General features: G+C 42.0%; 1 protein-coding gene across 7 annotated transcripts in view; it reads left to right on the forward strand.

Annotated features, from left to right (window-relative positions):
* TPK1 (thiamin pyrophosphokinase 1) overlaps positions 1-19,064 on the forward strand; it is a 516,426-nt gene that overhangs the window by 486,871 nt on the left and 10,491 nt on the right. The gene's annotated exons all lie outside the window — the stretch shown is intronic.

The following is a 19,064-nucleotide window of genomic DNA, read 5'->3' on the forward strand; positions in this document are numbered from 1 at the left end:
CTCCAGTTGTTTATATTCTGAGAGTTCCTAGCAGCCCCCACTGGGTTTGAGGGCCCATTGTGCTAGGCCAGGGGTTCTCAAACTTCATTGCACCATGACCCCCTTCTGACAACACAAATTACTATACGATCACAGGATGGAGAACAGAAGCCTGAGTCCGCCTGAGCCCCGCTGCCCCAGGCAAGGGGGCCAGAGCCCAAAGGCTTCAGCCCCAGGTTTGGGGCCTGTAACCTGAGCCCTGCTATCCAGGGCTGAAGCCCTCAGGCTTCCGTTTTGGCCCTGGGCGGTGGGGCTTTGGCTTCGGCCCCAGGCCCCAGCAAGTTTAAGCCAGCCCTGATGACCTCATTAAAATGGTGTCCCGACCTACTTCGGGGGTCTCAATCCACAGTTTGAGAACCGCTGTGCTAGGCAATGTACAAACATATATAGGAGACAGTCCCTGCCCCATGAGGATTTATAATCCCAGCTATGACACCATTTTCTATGTAGATTTAGGTATATTCTTAACCTCTCTGAGGCTCCATTTTCCTATTTGTAAAATGGATTAATAATTACTACTTGGTGGTTTTGTCAGATTTTCTGTACAGGAACAGTGAGTGCTATCTAAATATCAAATATTTTATTAAGTGATACTGAAATCAGGGAGTGTTTATACTCAGTATAATAGGAGACACCATGTCCAATGAGTAGAAATGAAATACTAAACACCTATAAATGTTTTTTAAATTTAAAATAAAACATTGAAAGGTGATTTCCGTAATTACTGATATGTGTCTTTCTCTCTGCTCTCAAATGTTAGTGTTTGGTGTTGAGTAATATCTGCCTGAAAAAGGACAGAGATTTCAGGCAAGATGAGGAACGTCCCAGGCTATAAATCAGATTCACTTGACAAGAATTCAGAACAGTCCTGAAAAGATATGCTTTGAGAGTGTATTTCCTTACTCTTCAATTGCAATTGTCATCGTCTTTTAACCCCAAGTGCTGGAAATTAGTTGGTGTTGACGGAAATCCAGACAAGCTATAATGTAGTTGATTTAGTCTCTTATTTTAACACTTTATTCCAATTGGTGGCACTGCCTTTGTAGTTTTTATGCCTTCTGTTTTTTTCCCAGAGTTCTTAAGGTGGAGAGTGAAGTTTCTTTTTTACTTCAGGTTTATGGTTAAGTTGAAAGCCAACACCAGGTCCTCCATATCCTAAAATTGTGGAGACCGCTGACATACATCACTGTACTGCAGTGTGACAGTTGTAATTCATCTTGAACAACATATTTTGAAGGCTACATGTAATCAGTTGCACTATTAAAACATTAATGTTTTTGCAGAGTATACCAGTACATTAATTTAGTGGTGCATTAAGTCTCTGCTTTAAAGGGTCAAGAGATTACATCACATGGCTAGGTCAGTATGTAATACAAAACTGCATGATTAATGCCGAGGCTTTTAATTTCACTCAGCCTAGGCAGAAATCTTGTTCTATCTCTGGTAAGGTAATAGTCTCTGGAGGAAAATATATCCAGAACCACTGAATCCTTAACGATAACAGGCCCATGAGTATGTGACACATTTCTGAATTCAGAGATATTACTAGGCCAATTTGCAAAAGGGAATCCCTCTCCCCCGCCCCCCCGCAAAAAAAAGGGTGCGGTGGGGGGAACGTCAAAGAAGATTACAGAGAATGAGAACTTTTTTTAATTGAAAATTGCATTCACTGTGGGCTCTACTCACTATTGAAATCAACGCAAATTCACCAGAGTACAAAACTGAGTTAAAGACCCCAACACTGAGCTCAGTGCTAGAATAAAGAACTTTGCATTCAGCACAGTGTAAGAGTAAGATCCTTTGGACTTGGCTCTGTCTTAAAGCTGATAAATCCCCTATCTTATTTACATCAAATAGAAACCCTTGGTATGTTGATAAAATAAGCCAAAGAAAGTACACAAACAAGACTAAGAAAAATCTCCCAATATATCTGAGCTATTAGCAATACATTTGTGTCCTTTCTAGAATTTATAAAGCAGTCAGCTGCTACAGTAATGTGTCACACAGAAGATACCTAGAGCTCAATAGCTAACTTACGCTGTTTTATGATATTTTTATAGAAAATAATGTCAAAAGTTCTGACTATAGGTTTAAATTAAACAGAGAGAGAACAGAAAAAAAATGGTGGGTTGCATAATTTCAATAAAGTCATAATGATAATAATACCCTTTATTTTTAAATAAAACCAATTCAGTAATACTGAACTAATAGCTTAGTTCCTTAAATTCCTTTATCCTGGTAACTGCCGATTCATCTGTACAATAGCAAGTGTTGCTAGCTCTTGTGATTTTAAAGGCAAGTTCTGGGTTATTTATGTTTTTCTTAAAGGAACAGTTGCTGAAATCAGGAGATTCTCAGCTGATTCATGAAAAAAATTGTACGTTTCTAGTTCTCACGATGGTTGACATGAAAATCTTGAACGCTGAAGTGAGTGTAACCTAAAAGCTTAGAAACCAAAAGGCAAAGAAAAAGAACCCAACATTTAAAAAAACAAAAAAACAAACCACCATGATTTTTAAGCCACTCTTATAGTTTTTGGGACCTGACTTCTGATTCTTGACACTGGCATTCTGCTATAATAATGGCCTTCTCCTCCTCCAGAATCAGTGACAATGAAATCAGGGAGAATAAAAATGAACCATGAATCTCACGACTGTGTGAAAAACCACCAGCCCAATTTATGGGAATTTCTGCTATCTTAGTATCCCTTGCTGCCCAGGTTCTTACATGGCGGCTCTCAGTATTCTCAGTGGAACTGGTTCAGCTGTTTACTGCCACATCCAAATGCAAACATGCCCAAACTATCAAAAGCCATGCACATTTTGTTCGGGGGCAGGGGGGCAGGGAATCCATTAGCCTGGTATGAGCCTTGGAAATATTGTACAGTTAGATAAATAAAAATTGGAATCCACAGAAGTTAGAAAGAGAGAACAAAGAGTCTATCCCAATTTGATACAGGATTGTTCCTTGTGGAATCTTTTCTAGAGTTTTATCAAGGGTGCTATGGAATCCAAGGGACCCTCCATTACTGAGCAGGCCTCTAAAATGCTCTCTTCATTGACACACAAGGCAACTTATGCACACACTGAAAAAAATGTATATGAGACAACTACAGAGATAAGAACTTAAGAACGATACTAGGTCAGACCAATGGTCTCTATAGCCCAGTATCCTGTCTCCAGCAGTGGTCAGTACCAGAGCTTCAGAGGGAATGTACAGAACAGGACAATTTTGGAGAGATCCACCCTGGGCTTTCCCTCCTGGCTTCTGGCTGTTAGAGACTTGTGGTGATCATGAGCATACGTTTTCATCCCTGACCATCTTGACTAAAAGCCATTTGTGGACCTATCCTCCATGAAGTTATCTAATTCTATTTTGAACCAGTTATACTTTTGGCCTTGACAACATCCCAGGGCAATGAATTCCACAAGTTAATGATACATTGTGTGGAAAAAGTACTTTCTCTTGTTTGTCTTAAACCTTTCGCCCATTCATTTCATCGGGTGACCCCTGGTTTTTATATTGTGGGAAAAGGTAAATAAGACATTTCTGGTGACTTTTTCCACTATTCATGATTGTATAGACTTCTATCACAGTGGCTCTCAATCTCTCCAAACTACTGTACCCCCTTCAGGAATCTGATTTGTTTTGTGTACCCCCAAGTTTCACCTCACTTAAAAACTACTTGCTTACAAAATCAGACATAAAAATACAAGTGTCACACACACTATTACTGAAAAATTGCATATTTTCTCATTTTTACTATATAATTATAAAATAAATCCATTAGAATATAAATATTGTACTTACATTTCAATGTATAGTATATAGAGTAGTATAAACAAGTCATTGTATGAAATTTTAGTTTGTACTGACTTTGCTAGTGCTTTTTATGTAGGCTGTTATAAAACTAGACAAATATCTGAGTTGATTTACTCCCTGGAAGATCTCTGCATATCCCCAGGGGTATGCATACCCCTGGTTGAGAACAAGTGCTCTATCAAATCCCCCCTTAGTCATCTTTTCTAAGATGATCAGCCCTAATCTTTTTAGTCTTTCTTCATATGGAAGTTATTCCATACTCTTGATCATTTTTGTTGCACTTATCTGAATCTTTTCCAGTTCCACTATCTCTTTTTTTTAGATGAGATGACCAGAACAATGCAGTATTCAAGGTGTGGACATACCATGGATTTATATAGATTCAACTCCCTGTATACATGCTGGCTTGATTTTTCATTAGGACACACCTCTTCCCCACCTGAATCCAATTTCTGCTTTGTGGCCCTGACCTGCAGTTGAGCACCCTCCACCTCCACTTAAGTTAAGGCACTGGAGGAGACACTAGCTCCTTGCAAAAGGGGGGCCTTGAAACCATACCTACTTTGCATTGTAAAAAATAAAAATGTAAGAAGCAAGATGAATTCCATTTTATTTTAAAACAAAGTTTAATGGTGCTTTGTGTAACCATATGCAAGGTGGATGGCGACATCACGATATGGTCACATATGTTCTGTCACAATGTTGCCACATATGATATTACAGGATGACTTAATGTTGGAACCATTACCAGCCATCTCTGTTTAATGCTGAAAACACTTGGTAACTTTGGACATTGGAAGCCCTAACTTTGCAAAGCAGATCTTAAAGATATCAAGTTTAGCTGTATCAAAATGAAAACAGAGCGGAACATACAATTCTGTGACTCTTGTAAAAGCCTCACATTCCTTCCCTGCTTCCCAATGAATAATCTTTTACCAAGAAAAAAGTTGTACATTACAGTGAGGCGCATCTTGAGAGGTGATAGCTGCTTATCACTTCCATTCAAGTTAATGGGAGTTACTGGTGCTCAGCACCACTCAGGATTTAGGCAAATATATTTAGCTAAAACTTACTGATATCCAGCCCTGCATCCCTTACTCATACCAGTAATTGCCTAGTCCTGTAACATTTACTTATACAAATATTTGTATTGACTTCAGTGGAAATAACCAGTTAATTGCAGGATCATGGGCTTGGGTTTTGTTTTGTTTTTAATCTTCGGGGTCTTGTAAAATTCCTTGATGTATTTTCTGGTGCCCATAGACACTTTGCTGATTTTCTACAGAACAAGTTGGCAGTGGCTGCCACTCTATGAATGCCAACAGTTTGTGCATGTTCACCATATTTTGCATCTACAAGTTTTTCGAAAAACAGACTGCCTTAAATAAAAAAAAAACAACCAAAGAGCTTCAGTAATGACTTTATAAATGAAATAGTGTAGATGTTAGATGTACACAGTGTGTTGCTAGTAGAAGGAATTCATTTAATGTAAAGACCAAGTGATTAAAATTAAAAATAAAAAAACCTTGAAAGTTCACATGCAAATCTAAGAGGACATTTTGTAACAGAAATAATTGACTTGGCCTCATCTTTGGGGTGATATTATCTGTGTCTAATTGTTTTTATAAAGAAAGTGCAGCAATCTAAAATTCTAAGTAATAACATAGCAGTTGTAGGAGTAAAAATAATTACATATTGGAAGCTTAAAAACATCCCAGCCCAATGCTGCTACAAAGGATAAAGATAAACGTTATCCCTTTTCTATTAGACATATAATAGGCCTTATTTGTCATTCACCTGAGCTCAAAAATAGATCAGCTGCCAGAGAGAGCAAGGAGATGAGCATACACCTTGTGAACTGTCTGCAGCAGATCAATGTAGATTTTAAAAATAATAATAATTACCCCTTCAACAGGAATGGTTTAGACAAAATGCAGCTACTTCATTGGTGATGACCTTGTGTGCATAAGGATGAATGCTCTAGTTTGTTCTTTTCGTTTGCCTATGTAAATGCAATATCATATTTCCATAAACACTATAAAATTCTTGTAGGAAATGGCAGTTTGCTATTAAAACCTGCACAGTAGAGTTGTTTATTGTAAGGTTTAGTTTGATCAAAGGCTGCTGTGTATAATCGGAGCACTAATAGCCAAATTGTGGCTGCTCTGGAATTTAACATGTAGGGAGCCTTTTATCACCCCCTCTTCCAGCCCACTAACCATAATGCAACGGGCTACAGTCCTTGAGTGCAATGACTAGCACTGCCAGCAGCATTGCAAACCCCAACAGGGGCATGTCTGGCTGGGTTGGAAATGTGGCTGGTGTCCATTTCTTTTGCACCTTGGCTAGTGCTGGGAAGGCCAGTGCTTGAAGAAGGGCAGTGCACACTAACGCTTGGAACAACAGCTGCCACTTCTGACTACACTCCTCCTAGTGCCAAGGGCAGTATTAAGAACATAGGAATTGCCATCTGGCATCAGACCAATGGTCTATCTAGTCCAGCATCCTTTTCTCAACAGTGGCCAGTATCAGATGTTTGAAGAAGAATCCATGCAGTAGACAATTCTGGGATAACCTGCTCCCAGGGAAAGCTTCTTTCTAAGCCACCTTAGTTGGTGGTCCACAGTTTAAGTACTGGGTTTGTCTGCATTAATCCTTACAATTGTAATGCTAGATATTCCATGTAGCCACCTGTTGCTTTACCCATGATTAATGGCTCCAGTCACTGCCACTTGGGTACTGTGCTCCTGTCTCACCAAAACACCACAGGCTCAGAAACATAATTGAGCCTTTTCAATGCACACATCAATCATATTTGCACACTATCCCAGAGTGGCAAATCAACCTGTGTATATCAGTGTAAGATATTGGATATAGAGCTGAATTATTGTTAGAGACCACTGTAAGAATATGTGAGGATGAGGCCTTCCTGTTTAAACTCAGATAAAAAGGAGACGAGGAGCTGGTTTTAGGTTGACGCCCTTAGGCACATTCGACTCCCTCCACAGGCACAAGAGACCATATGTTTAGCAGAGCCATGGTGGTTCTGGTGCATGGGGAGGCAGGCTGTGGAGAAGCCATGCATGGAAACTCCTTTTGTGCTGAGGGGCAGTGCTGCCTATGCAGATCCACTGGCCAACACCACTCTGTGGGCTCTATAGCAGCTGTGCTGGTTTCCTGCACCTGGCATGTGTGAGTAGAATTTCTTCTCTGCCAAACTGTGCAATACCCATTTATATAGGCATGAGATGCGATGTCCTGAGGTTGGGGGTTCCACGACCACCACTCCCAAGAGGAGAAGGCGGGTGGTGGTGGTCGGGGACTCTCTCCTCCGGGGGACTGAGTCATCTATCTGCCGCCCTGACCGGGAAAACCGAGAAGTCTGCTGCTTGCCAGGGGCTAAGATTCGTGATGTGACGGAGAGACTGCCGAGACTCATCAAGCCCTCGAATCGCTACCCCTTCCTGCTTCTCCACGTGGGCACCAATGATACTGCCAAGAATGACCTTGAGCGGATCACTGCGGACTACGTGGCTCTGGGAAGAAGGATAAAGGAGTTGGAGGCGCAAGTGGTGTTCTCGTCCATCCTCCCCGTGGAAGGAAAAGGCCTGGGTAGGGACCGTCGAATCGTGGAGGTCAACGAATGGCTACGCAGGTGGTGTCGGAGAGAAGGCTTTGGATTCTTTGACCATGGGATGGTGTTCCATGAAGGAGGAGTGCTGGGCAGAGACGGGCTCCATCTTACGAAGAGAGGGAAGAACATCTTTGCCAGCAGGCTGGCTAACCTAGTGAGGAGGGCTTTAAACTAGGTTCACCGGGGGAAGGAGACCAAAGCCCTGAGGTAAGTGGGAAAGCGGGATACCGGGAGGAAGCACAGGCAGGAATGTCTGTGAGGGGAGGGCTCCTGCCTCATACTGGGAATGAGGGGCGATCAACAGGTTATCTCAAGTGCTTATATACAAATGCACAAAGCCTTGGAAACAAGCAGGGAGAACTGGAGGTCCTGGTGATGTCAAGGAATTATGACGTGATTGGAATAACAGAGACTTGGTGGGATAACTCACATGACTGGAGTACAGTCATGGATGGTTATAAACTGTTCAGGAAGGACAGGCAGGGCAGAAAAGGTGGGGGAGTAGCACTGTATGTAAGGGAGCAGTATGACTGCTCAGAGCTCCGGTACGAAACTGTGGAAAAACCTGAGTGTCTCTGGATTAAGTTTAGAAGTGTGTGCAACAAGAGTGATGTCATGGTGGGAGTCTGCTATAGACCACCGGACCAGGGGGATGAGGTGGATGAGGCTTTCTTCCGGCAACTCACGGAAGCTACTAGATCGCATGCCCTGATTCTCATGGGTGACTTTAATTTTCCTGATATCTGCTGGGAGAGCAATACAGCGGTGCATAGACAATCCAGGAAGTTTTTGGAAAGCGTAGGGGACAATTTCCTGGTGCAAGTGCTAGGGGAGCCAACTAGGGGGAGCGCTTTTCTTGACCTGCTGCTCACAAACCGGGTAGAATGAGTGGGGGAAGCAAAAGTGGATGGGAATCTGGGAGGCAGTGACCATGAGTTGGTTGAGTTCAGGATCCTGACGCAGGGAAGAAAGGTAAGCAGCAGGATATGGACCCTGGACTTCAGGAAAGCAGACTTTGACTCCCTCAGGGAACAGATGGCCAGGATCCCCTGGGGGACTAACATGAAAGGGAAGGGAGTCCAGGAGAGCTGGCTGTATTTCAAGGAATCCCTGTTGAGGTTACAGGGACAAACCATCCCGATGAGTCGAAAGAATAGTAAATATGGCAGGCGACCAGCTTGGCTTAATGGTGAAATCCTAGCGGATCTTAAACATAAAAAAGAAGCTTACAAGAAGTGGAAGGTTGGACATATGACCAGGGAAGAGTATAAAAATATTGCTCGGGCATGTAGGAAAGATATCAGGAGGGCCAAATCGCACCTGGAGCTGCAGCTAGCAAGAGATGTCAAGAGTAACAAGAAGGGTTTCTTCAGGTATGTTGGCAACAAGAAGAAAGCCAAGGAAAGTGTGGGCCCCTTACTGAATGAGGGAGGCAAGCTAGTGACAGAGGATGTGGAAAAAGCTAATGTACTCAATGCTTTTTTTGCCTCTGTTTTCACTAACAAGGTCAGCTCCCAGACTGCTGTGCTGGGCATCACAAAATGGGGAAGAGATGGCCAGCCCTCTGTAGAGATAGAGGTGGTTAGGGACTATTTAGAAAAGCTGGACGTGCACAAGTCCATGGGGCCGGACGAATTGCATCCGAGAGTGCTGAGGGAATTGGCGGCTGTGATTGCAGAGCCCTTGGCCATTATCTTTGAAAACTCGTGGCGAACGGGGGAAGTCCCGGATGACTGGAAAAAGGCTAATGTAGTGCCCATCTTTAAAAAAGGGAAGAAGGAGGATCCTGGGAACTACAGGCCGGTCAGCCTCACCTCAGTCCCTGGAAAAATCATGGAGCAGGTCCTCAAAGAATCAATCCTGAAGCACTTAGAGGAGAGGAAAGTGATCAGGAACAGTCAGCATGGATTCACCAAGGGAAGGTCATGCCTGACTAATCTAATCGCCTTTTATGATGAGATTACTGGTTCTGTGGATGAAGGGAAAGCAGTGGATGTATTGTTTCTTGACTTTAGCAAAGCTTTTGACACGGTCTCCCACAGCATTCTTGTCAGCAAGTTAAGGAAGTATGGGCTGGATGAATGCACTATAAGGTGGGTAGAAAGCTGGCTAGATTGTCGGGCTCAACGGGTAGTGATCAATGGCTCCATGTCTAGTTGGCAGCCGGTGTCAAGTGGAGTGCCCCAGGGGTCGGTCCTGGGGCCCGTTTTGTTCAATATCTTCATAAACGATCTGGAGGATGGTGTGGATTGCACTCTCAGCAAATTTGCGGATGATACTAAACTGGGAGGAGTGGTAGATACGCTGGAGGGGAGGGATAGGATACAGAAGGACCTAGACAAATTGGAAGATTGGGCCAAAAGAAATCTAATGAGGTTCAATAAGGATAAGTGCAGGGTCCTGCACTTAGGATGGAAGAATCCAATGCACCGCTACAGACTAGGGACCGAATGGCTCGGCAGCAGTTCTGCGGAAAAGGACCTAGGGGTGACAGTGGACGAGAAGCTGGATATGAGTCAGCAGTGTGCCCTTGTTGCCAAGAAGGCCAATGGCATTTTGGGATGTATAAGTAGGGGCATAGCGAGTAGATCGAGGGACGTGATCGTTCCCCTCTATTCGACACTGGTAAGGCCTCATCTGGAGTACTGTGTCCAGTTTTGGGCCCCACACTACAAGAAGGATGTGGATAAATTGGAAAGAGTACAGCGAAGGGCAACAAAAATGATTAGGGGTCTAGAGCACATGACTTATGAGGAGAGGCTGAGGGAGCTGGGATTTAGTCTGCAGAAGAGAAGAATGAGGGGGGATTTGATAGCTGCTTTCAACTACCTGAAAGGGGGTTTCAAAGAGGATGGCTCTAGACTGTTCTTAATGGTAGCAGATGTCAGAACGAGGAGTAATGGTCTCAAGTTGCAATGGGGGAGGTTTAGATTGGATATTAGGAAAAACTTTTTCACTAAGAGGGTGGTGAAACACTGGAATGCGTTACCTAGGGAGGTGGTAGAATCTCCTTCCTTAGAGGTTTTTAAGGTCAGGCTTGACAAAGCCCTGGCTAGGATGATTTAACTGGGACTTGGTCCTGCTTTGAGCAGGGGGTTGGACTAGATGACCTTCTGGGGTCCCTTCCAACCCTGATATTCTATGATTCTATGATTCTATTTAAGCCTTGTATCCAAGTCCAGTCTGGCCTGTTATAAGGATTTTTTTTTCCATACAAACATATTACAAGTGAAAGGAATAAGCAGTACATTACAAAAGCTGGGAGATTTCTATTACTAGGAAACATTTTTTAAATCTTGGTTCAATGGCTCATGTAGTGAACTTATGGGATGTCATGGGATCATAGAATATCAGGGTTGGAAGGGTCCTCAGGAGGTCATCTAGTCCAACCCCCTGCTCAAAGCAGGACCAATCCCCAACTAAATCATCCCAGCCAGGGCTTTGTCAAGCCTGACCTTCTAAGGAAGGAGATTCCACCACCTCCCTAAGTAACGCATTCCAGTGTTTCACCACCCTCCTAATGAAAAAGTTTTTCCTAATATCCAACCTAAACTTCCCCCACTGCAACTTGAGACCATTACTCCTCATTCTGTCATCTGCTACTGAGAACAGTCTAGTAATAATATGGAAGATCCTCATATGGACTGGTAACTGGTTAAAAGATAGGAAACAAAGGGTAGGAATATATGGTCAGTTTTCAGAATTTGGAGAGAGGTAAATAGTGGTGTCCCCCAGGGGTCTGTACTGGATCCCGTCTTATTCAACATATTCATAAATGACCTGGAAAAAGGGGTAAACAGTGAGGTGGCAAAATTTACAGAAGATACAAAACTACTCAAGATAGTTAAGTTCCAGGCAGACTGCAAAGAGCTACAAAAGGATCTCTCAAAACTGGGTGACTGGGCAACAAAATGGCAGATGAAATTCAATGTTGATAAATGCAAAGTAATGCACAGTGGAAAACATAATTCCAAATATACATATAAAATGATGGGGTCTAAATTAGCTGTTACCACTCAAGAAAGAGATCTTAGAGTCATAGGCACCAACTTCCCCTCTTTCCCATGGGTGCTTGACCCCCCGTCCACAATCCCCACCCCCACTCCACCCCTTCCATGAGGCCCTGCCACGGCTCTTACAACTCCTTTCCCAAAGTCCCCGCCCCAACTCCACCTCCTCCCTGCCAATATGCCAATTCCTTCCCCAAATCCCCACCCTGGCCCCGCCTCCTCCCCTGAGCGCAGCACATTCCCGCTCCTCCCCCCCTCCCAGAGCATGCTAATGCTGCCAAACAGCTGTTAGGCAGCAGCTGGGTGGGAAGTGCTTGAAAGTAGGTGGAGGAGTGGGGACGTGGCACGCTCAGAGGAGGAGGAGGAGGAGGAGGAGGAGGTGGGGCGGAGGGTGAGGGGACCTTGGCTGCCAGTGGGTGCAGAACACCCACTCATTTTACCCTGTGGGTGCTCCAGCCTATGCTTGGAGTCATTGTAGCTAGTTCTCTGAAAACATCCAGTCAATGTGCAGCTGCAGTCAAAAAAGCTAACATAATGTTGGGAATCATTAAGAAAGGGATAGATAATAAGACAGAAAATATCATATTGCCTCTATATAAATACATGGTATGCCCACATCTTGAATACTGCTTGCAGATGTGGTCGCGCCATCTCAGAAAAGACATATTGGAATTGGAAAAGGTTCAGAAAAGGGCAACAAAAATTATTAGGGGTATAGAATGGCTGCCAAATAAGGAGAGATTAATAAGACTGTGTGGAAAAGTTTTCAGTGTGGAAAAGAGATGACTAATGGGGGATATGATAGAGGTTTATAAAATCATAACTGGTGTGGAGAAAGTAAATAAGGAAGTGTTATTTAGTCCTTCCCATAACACAAGGACGAGGGGTTACCAAATAAAATTAATAGGCAGCAGGTTTAAAACAAACAGAATGAAGTATTTTTTCACACAACACACAGACAACCTGGGGAACTCTTTGCCAGAGGATGTTGTGAAGGCCAAGACTATAACAGCATTCAAGAAAGAACTAGGTACGTTCATGGAGAATAGGTCCATCAATGGCTATTAGCCAGGCTATTAGCCAGGATAGACAGGGATGGTGTCCCTAACCTCTGTTTGCCAGAAGCTGGGAATGGAAAAGCACAGGGAAAAATTGATGGGTGCTCTGCACCCACCAGCAGCCAAGCTCCCTGCCCCGCCCCAGTTCACCTCACCTCCGCCTCCTCCCCTGAGCGTCCCCGCTTCTCCTCCCAGTCCTTGCCGCCGCAAAACACTTGTTTTGCAGCGTAACAAGTTCTGGGAGAGAGGGGGGAGGAGCAGGAACGCATCACACTCAGGGGAGGAGGCGGGGAAAAGCAGGGCCAGAGCGGGAATTTGGGGAAGGGGTTGGAATGGGGGTGGGACAGGGGCAGGAGGGGGCGGGACAGGGGCAAGGCTGGGGGCAGTCAAGCACCCACCAGCGCCAGCAGAAGTTGGCACCTATGGCTAGATGGACCTTTGGTCTGACCCAGTATGGCCGTTCTTATGTTCTTAATATGTAAGGCTTTGGGGGGGCTTAACCAATTTTTACCAAAAAATTCTCAGGTTTACAAAAGCTCTTGTTTGTTTTTTTCACACACATTTTGGACCACTCTAATACATGAAAACAGCAATAAAGTTAAGAAAATCCAAAACACTGTATTAGGTAGATGTTTATGTTAATAATAAATTAGGTTACGTATAAATCCAAGAATGTCTATTAAAGTAAGGCGATGTCGTGGAAAATACACACATGAACATGCGTTTATGTATATCAGTGCTCAAGTCCTAAATAAAGAAGTGCTGAAACTCCCTGGACCTGGCTCCCTGCTCTGGAAGGATAGATGGTCAATTGGTAACCTAGTCAGACCTGGGGGACCTCCAGACCTCACTCCCTGCTCTGGAAAACTGTGAAATTAATTTTTTGCACGGATTTTCACCCTTTTTTAATTTTTGTAATAAACATTGATAATTTCCTGGGAATTTTTAAACAAAAACCAAAAACGAAGGCCTTGTTAATATGGCATGAATTGGTGTGTAACATAAATTATCAGGAATCCAGAGAACATAGTGTAGAGAGGAGGAGAAAAATAATTAATCATGTCCTGTTTCAGAGTAGTATCCGCAAAAAGAAAAGGAGTACTTGTGGCACCTTAGAGACTAAAATTGTTAGTCTCTAAGGTGCCACAAGTACTCCTAATCATGTCCTGATATTCAGATAGAAAACCATGCTTATAAATGTCTGGGGTTCAAGCCAGAGAAAGCAATGAAATGAAGAGTTAAAGCTGCTACTTTAGGTTTGATTCACCTCTGGGTGATGAAGGCTGCAGGCATAGGACCCCTGTGGTGGAAAATCCACTTGGAAGAGGGAGTTGTGGCAATGTAGCATCCCACGCATAGACCTCTACCCCACTCCATAGATTGAAGACTGGGTAGTGTTTCCTGGAGGATGTAGTAATTCAGTGCAGCCCTCGGGCAGACTCGAAATAGCAGGCCTCCCCTGAGAAACTAAAGCTGCTTCACCCCCACTGGAACTGCCCAACAGGGGAGCATGGTGACAGAAATACCACCTGCTGTCTAAAGGTGAATCACTAATGAAGGGAGATGCACTTGACATCTTTTAACTTGAATTTTCCCCTTTAGTTCATCCTAATAATAAAAAAACACAACTGTGTATGTCGGTGACAGAGATTAAAGTATCACCAGCACAGTGAGATTGGGAGGGCATGGCGGGATGAGGGAAGTCAAGAGCCTGGAAGCCCCAGCTGTGCCAGGAGTCTGAGAGCTTGGGAACTAGTGCTTACTGGCTTCCTGTCAGCCTACCTGATGGAATTTCATTTTGAAATGATTGAAATGAACCATTTTGATGAACATTTTTTAAATTCTAGTTTGCAGAGACTTTCAAAATGTGTGGTATTCATTCCAAACAGGAATAAAACAACATTCTGAAATTCTCCATGAAACAATTGCTGTTCTCCATACAGCTCTGTAGAAAATCACAGTTCATGCTTTATTTTATTTAGGACTTGCAATTTTCAGCACATCAAGACTAAGAGCCTGATATTTCCTTTCATTTTCACCAGTATAAATCGAAGTCAGTCAAGTTACACAAGGGTAAAAACATTGGAGGTGAGAGGAGAATCAGGCTGGAACCTTATAATTTTTAAAAAATAAATAGTAAAGTGAATGCTTGCTCTTCTGCAGGCACACGCTGACCTGCAAAGCACAAGCTTATGCATTACTAACATATCCCCATTTAAATGCAGATTTTTTGCTCTTTACACAGGACTTCAGGGAAATCCTCTCCAGATAAATTGTAATAGGATAGCAAATTGTAATTCAATATTTCACTTTAACATATGTTTCAGCTTATTGATCTTAATTTTCTATCACTTTTAATGCAACATTTGCCTGGGGGAAAAGAGAGAGGATTGCATGCATTTTAATAAGGCTTATAATTAATTATTAGTTATTTCTGATATTCCACATATCTGTGCCACCAGAGACATTGTGCTTATACCCTGGTGCCTATTTTCAATAATGGAAACTGGCAAGGTGTGACCTTACATATTGCAGGAAGTAACTGAGACAGAGAACTGGAAAGAGGAGGAAGGAAAAAGGGAGACAGACACTTCACCATAATAACCTTTCTGGTCACAAGGGGATTGGGCTTTCCAACACGTCTGGGTCAAAGTAAGGCCCCAATTCTTTGGTGGCAGCCACAGGATCAGGGCCTAAACGTTGTGATCCTGATTCATTAAATGACTGGAGAGAGAGTTGGGGGTGAATTTGGCTTTTTGTCCTACCACACCCAAAGTTCAATTTTCCTACTAAACCAGCCCCTTTCCCCATTTGGACAATAATGATTTGCATCGATAACTGCTAATGTTGGGAGAGGTCTATCATTGTAATCTCTGTTCTCTGTTTGTACAGTTCTTAGCATAGATTGATCCTGATTTGTAACTGGAGGTCCTAGGTGCTATGGTAATTCAAATAACTTTATGGCAATATTTATTATTATCTTCAGAAACTTCACTGCCACCACCACCTCAAAATGTCATTTCTTATCTAATGCTATTTATTTATGCAATTAATTGGTTTGGAGAATACCGTGTTCAATTAACCATTTAAGATTAATTTCAGGATTCCCTTGTGCCATGTAACAGGATGGCTCCACCTTAATGGCTGGAGGGTCTGGGGCTAGCCAACCCTGAGTCCTAAAGGAGGCACACCTTGGGAAAGTAGCTGATCCCCTATAAAAAGCAGCAGGGGGTGTGGGTGGTTCTAGAAATAGAAAACGGTGAAGGTATGGCGGGATGGGTGGCAGCAGTAGCAGCAAAGCAAAATTATAGAGGCTTTGAGCTGTGCCAAGCTCTGAGAGAGCTAGAAACCTGCCAACTAAGGGGAAAGAGACATTGAGCTGGTGTTCAGGCCTGAAAGGCCAGTGTGTGCTTGAAGACTGAATAAATTGGACCCCCGTTGGGGACTGGTTTTATTTCCTTTGGACTTTTGAGTTTAAGGAACCCTGTGAAGGAAACAATGGGGGCGGAGCACTGCCAAACTACCTCTAGTCTGAACGCGGCGCTCAGATGTTGACCAGCTTCACTACATACCATATCCAGTGGGGTATTACAGTGAAATGCTTCCTTGTTCAGAAGGCTATGATGCATCCTTCATTTCCCACTCAGGAGATTCTGTGGATTTAAGTGAGTTGTAAGAGGTGCATAGGCCTATGCAAGCCCCTCTCCACAGGAATGAACTTCATCTTTAAACAATACTGCTTATGACACATGGGAACCGTGAAGGTAACCTTAAAGGGTTAGATATTTTTACTAATATTAAAATATGAATGCAGACAATTATTAAAATTTATACAATATCTGAGATCCAGTTCTTTGGATCAGGGACTGCCATTTACTCTTTGTTTTTATAGTGCTTAGCACAGTGAGGCTGTATGGTGGTTGAGGGTTATAATTTAATAATAACAAAAAAAACCCAACTCAGTTGTTTTAATTGTTCTGATGTTGCAGATGAATGTCCAGTCCACAGTACTGTGGAACCACAGAAAGCAGGTGGCTTGGCAGCAGAATTTAGGTCTAGCTTACAGCATTGCCAGTTCGAAGCAGTCATAAATCATGAATCAAACCGCAATATATCATGAGATTAGATTAAAAATCATAAGGATTTTTAAAATAAATGTTCAGTTCTTTTTTATTTGTCCTCCAGTTTCTGAAACTTTACAGTGACCTTGGGTCACATTTTCAAGCTTTTCTGGGCAACAATGAGGGCTAGCAACTTGTTTGATTGGTTGATTGTTGTGGTTTTTTTGATTTAAATGAAGGCTGAGATTATCACCTAACCACATGTCCCCGGGGACGGGAGCTTTAAGAAGAACACCAAATATCACAAGACCTGCGAGGAAATCATGAGTTGCCAACACTGAGTTTACCACAGATGATGTGAGGCTTTGTTTATAATTTGGTCATTAGAAGTTAAAATGTACCAAAGAATATGTACATATGTAGTAGTGATCTCCATGTAATAAATTACATGTATCATGCCCCTTCAAAAGTCTCATCTATCATCAGCCCCACTAATCCATCTCTTTCTACATTATTGCCAGCATTCCAAATCTCTGGGTAGCTTCAAACAGCTGTCATATCAAATAAAGACCACCAGAGAAATGTTTTTCCCCCCCCCACACCCAAATATTGACTTCCGCCACTAAATGACAAGGCAATATTCCTTTGTGCACCAGAGACGGGCTGTGATTCATCAAGGCTAAAAATGGGAATTTTAAATTCAGTGAAAAGGTTATAAATTTAGAAAGAGATCCCCACTTTTCCAAAGGCTTTGCTTTTAGCCCTGGAAATTCTTGTGATGTCATACATTAAAAGGACAGCATTATAGATGGCAGAGTTTCTTTTAGGTAATTTTTACAGTTTGAAAATATGTAATATTTTCTTTCCCTTGGAAGCCTGGACAATTAGACTCATGATATTAGAGCAGCTTGGCTTTACAGATGGAGGGATATGAAAAAATAATATAGCATATAGGGGTAGAACTTGTCAGAAGAAATTCAGCAGAACGGTTTTCCATCAGAAAATTCAGTTCCATCTGAATTGAAACACTTTGCAAAATCATTTCATTTTCACCAAAATTCCAATTCAGAGGGGGGAAAGGGAGGAAAAAAACTTCCAAAATCAAAACAAGATGTTTCAGGATTATTAGAACTAAACTTTTGATTTTTCCTTTTGAAATGACTTTCGTTATAAATTTTCTTATTCTGTATTATAATTATAAAATAAAGTCAAAATCAAAAAAGCAATTTTTCTGTTCTGAAACTGAATGAAAAGAGATTTTGAAATCTCAAAATCCCCCCCAAAATATAACTTATGTTCTGTCTATATGGAGGTGTAAATAGGAGTAATGGGATAACACTAAAAAAAGGAAAATTTAATTAGAGTGAATAGCAGGAAAAACTTCCCGAAAAGAGTAGCTGAGCAATTGCTTGGGACTTCTCAAGCTAGATTGGCTACCACATAAGAATATGTACTATGGTAAATAATCTTGCATTGGCAGGGAATGAAGGGATCAGATATTAACAAATAGAGCTTTACTGTTTCTATTTTCTGATACTTTGAGAATATTATAACCTAGTATCATGATGTTGTGACACAAACATTAGGATGTAATAAATTTTCCCTGCAAGACTAACAGTTAAACCTAGAAGCTGCATTAGTTCTATTACCTTTGCCAGCTCAACTCTACTTTGCCACACATTACTGCTCATTTACTGGCTTAAAAATGTGCTTTCTTAATTACACGAGTTGAAATGTTGTCTGGGTGTGAAAGCAAATCATTTGAACTTTTCCATTTGAACTGTGTGAATCAATAAATTGTTGTTTATATCCTTTTGCATGTTCACCTTTGTTTCCATCCTTCCAAAGAAGAAAATCCCATGTAGATAAAGATAAAAGGCTCCACCTATTGGATAGAAAGGGAGTTATTACTGACAGTCTTTCTTCTAACTTATGTTTGTAGTGTTGTTGTCGCTGTGCTGGTCCCAGGGATATTAGAGAGACTTGTCCCTCTTTTAACTTACTTCATTTTTAACATTTTATTCATGAAGATGTACTGTTTCCGATTTTGTTTTATTATGATAATAGGTTCTTAATGCTTGTTTTGTTACTGAATTTTTATTTCATACTTGGAAATGAAACAATAGAAATCATTTTCATAATCTTAAGCAAGGTGCAAAAAATATTACTAGTAAACCATCAGATTTATAGAGGAAATGTCCCGGGCTGTACAACAGATAAGTTGTTTAGGGGGGTTTTGTGTTTTTCCCTAAAGCTGCAATGTACAATCTGTGTACTATACTCAAAGATGACAAAATCAAATGTCTGTGAGGCAGTGTAAAGAAATTTTATGACATTTCAGATCATAAACAGCTTCTACAAGCTGACTGAATGTTATAAATGTTTAACTTAATCATCAGTTTTTAGTATGAAAGTTCAGATATGCCGAGTTGGTTTTAAA

This window comes from Dermochelys coriacea, chromosome 2, assembly GCF_009764565.3.
Source record: "Dermochelys coriacea isolate rDerCor1 chromosome 2, rDerCor1.pri.v4, whole genome shotgun sequence".
In the NCBI taxonomy this organism is placed as follows: domain Eukaryota; kingdom Metazoa; phylum Chordata; order Testudines; family Dermochelyidae; genus Dermochelys; species Dermochelys coriacea.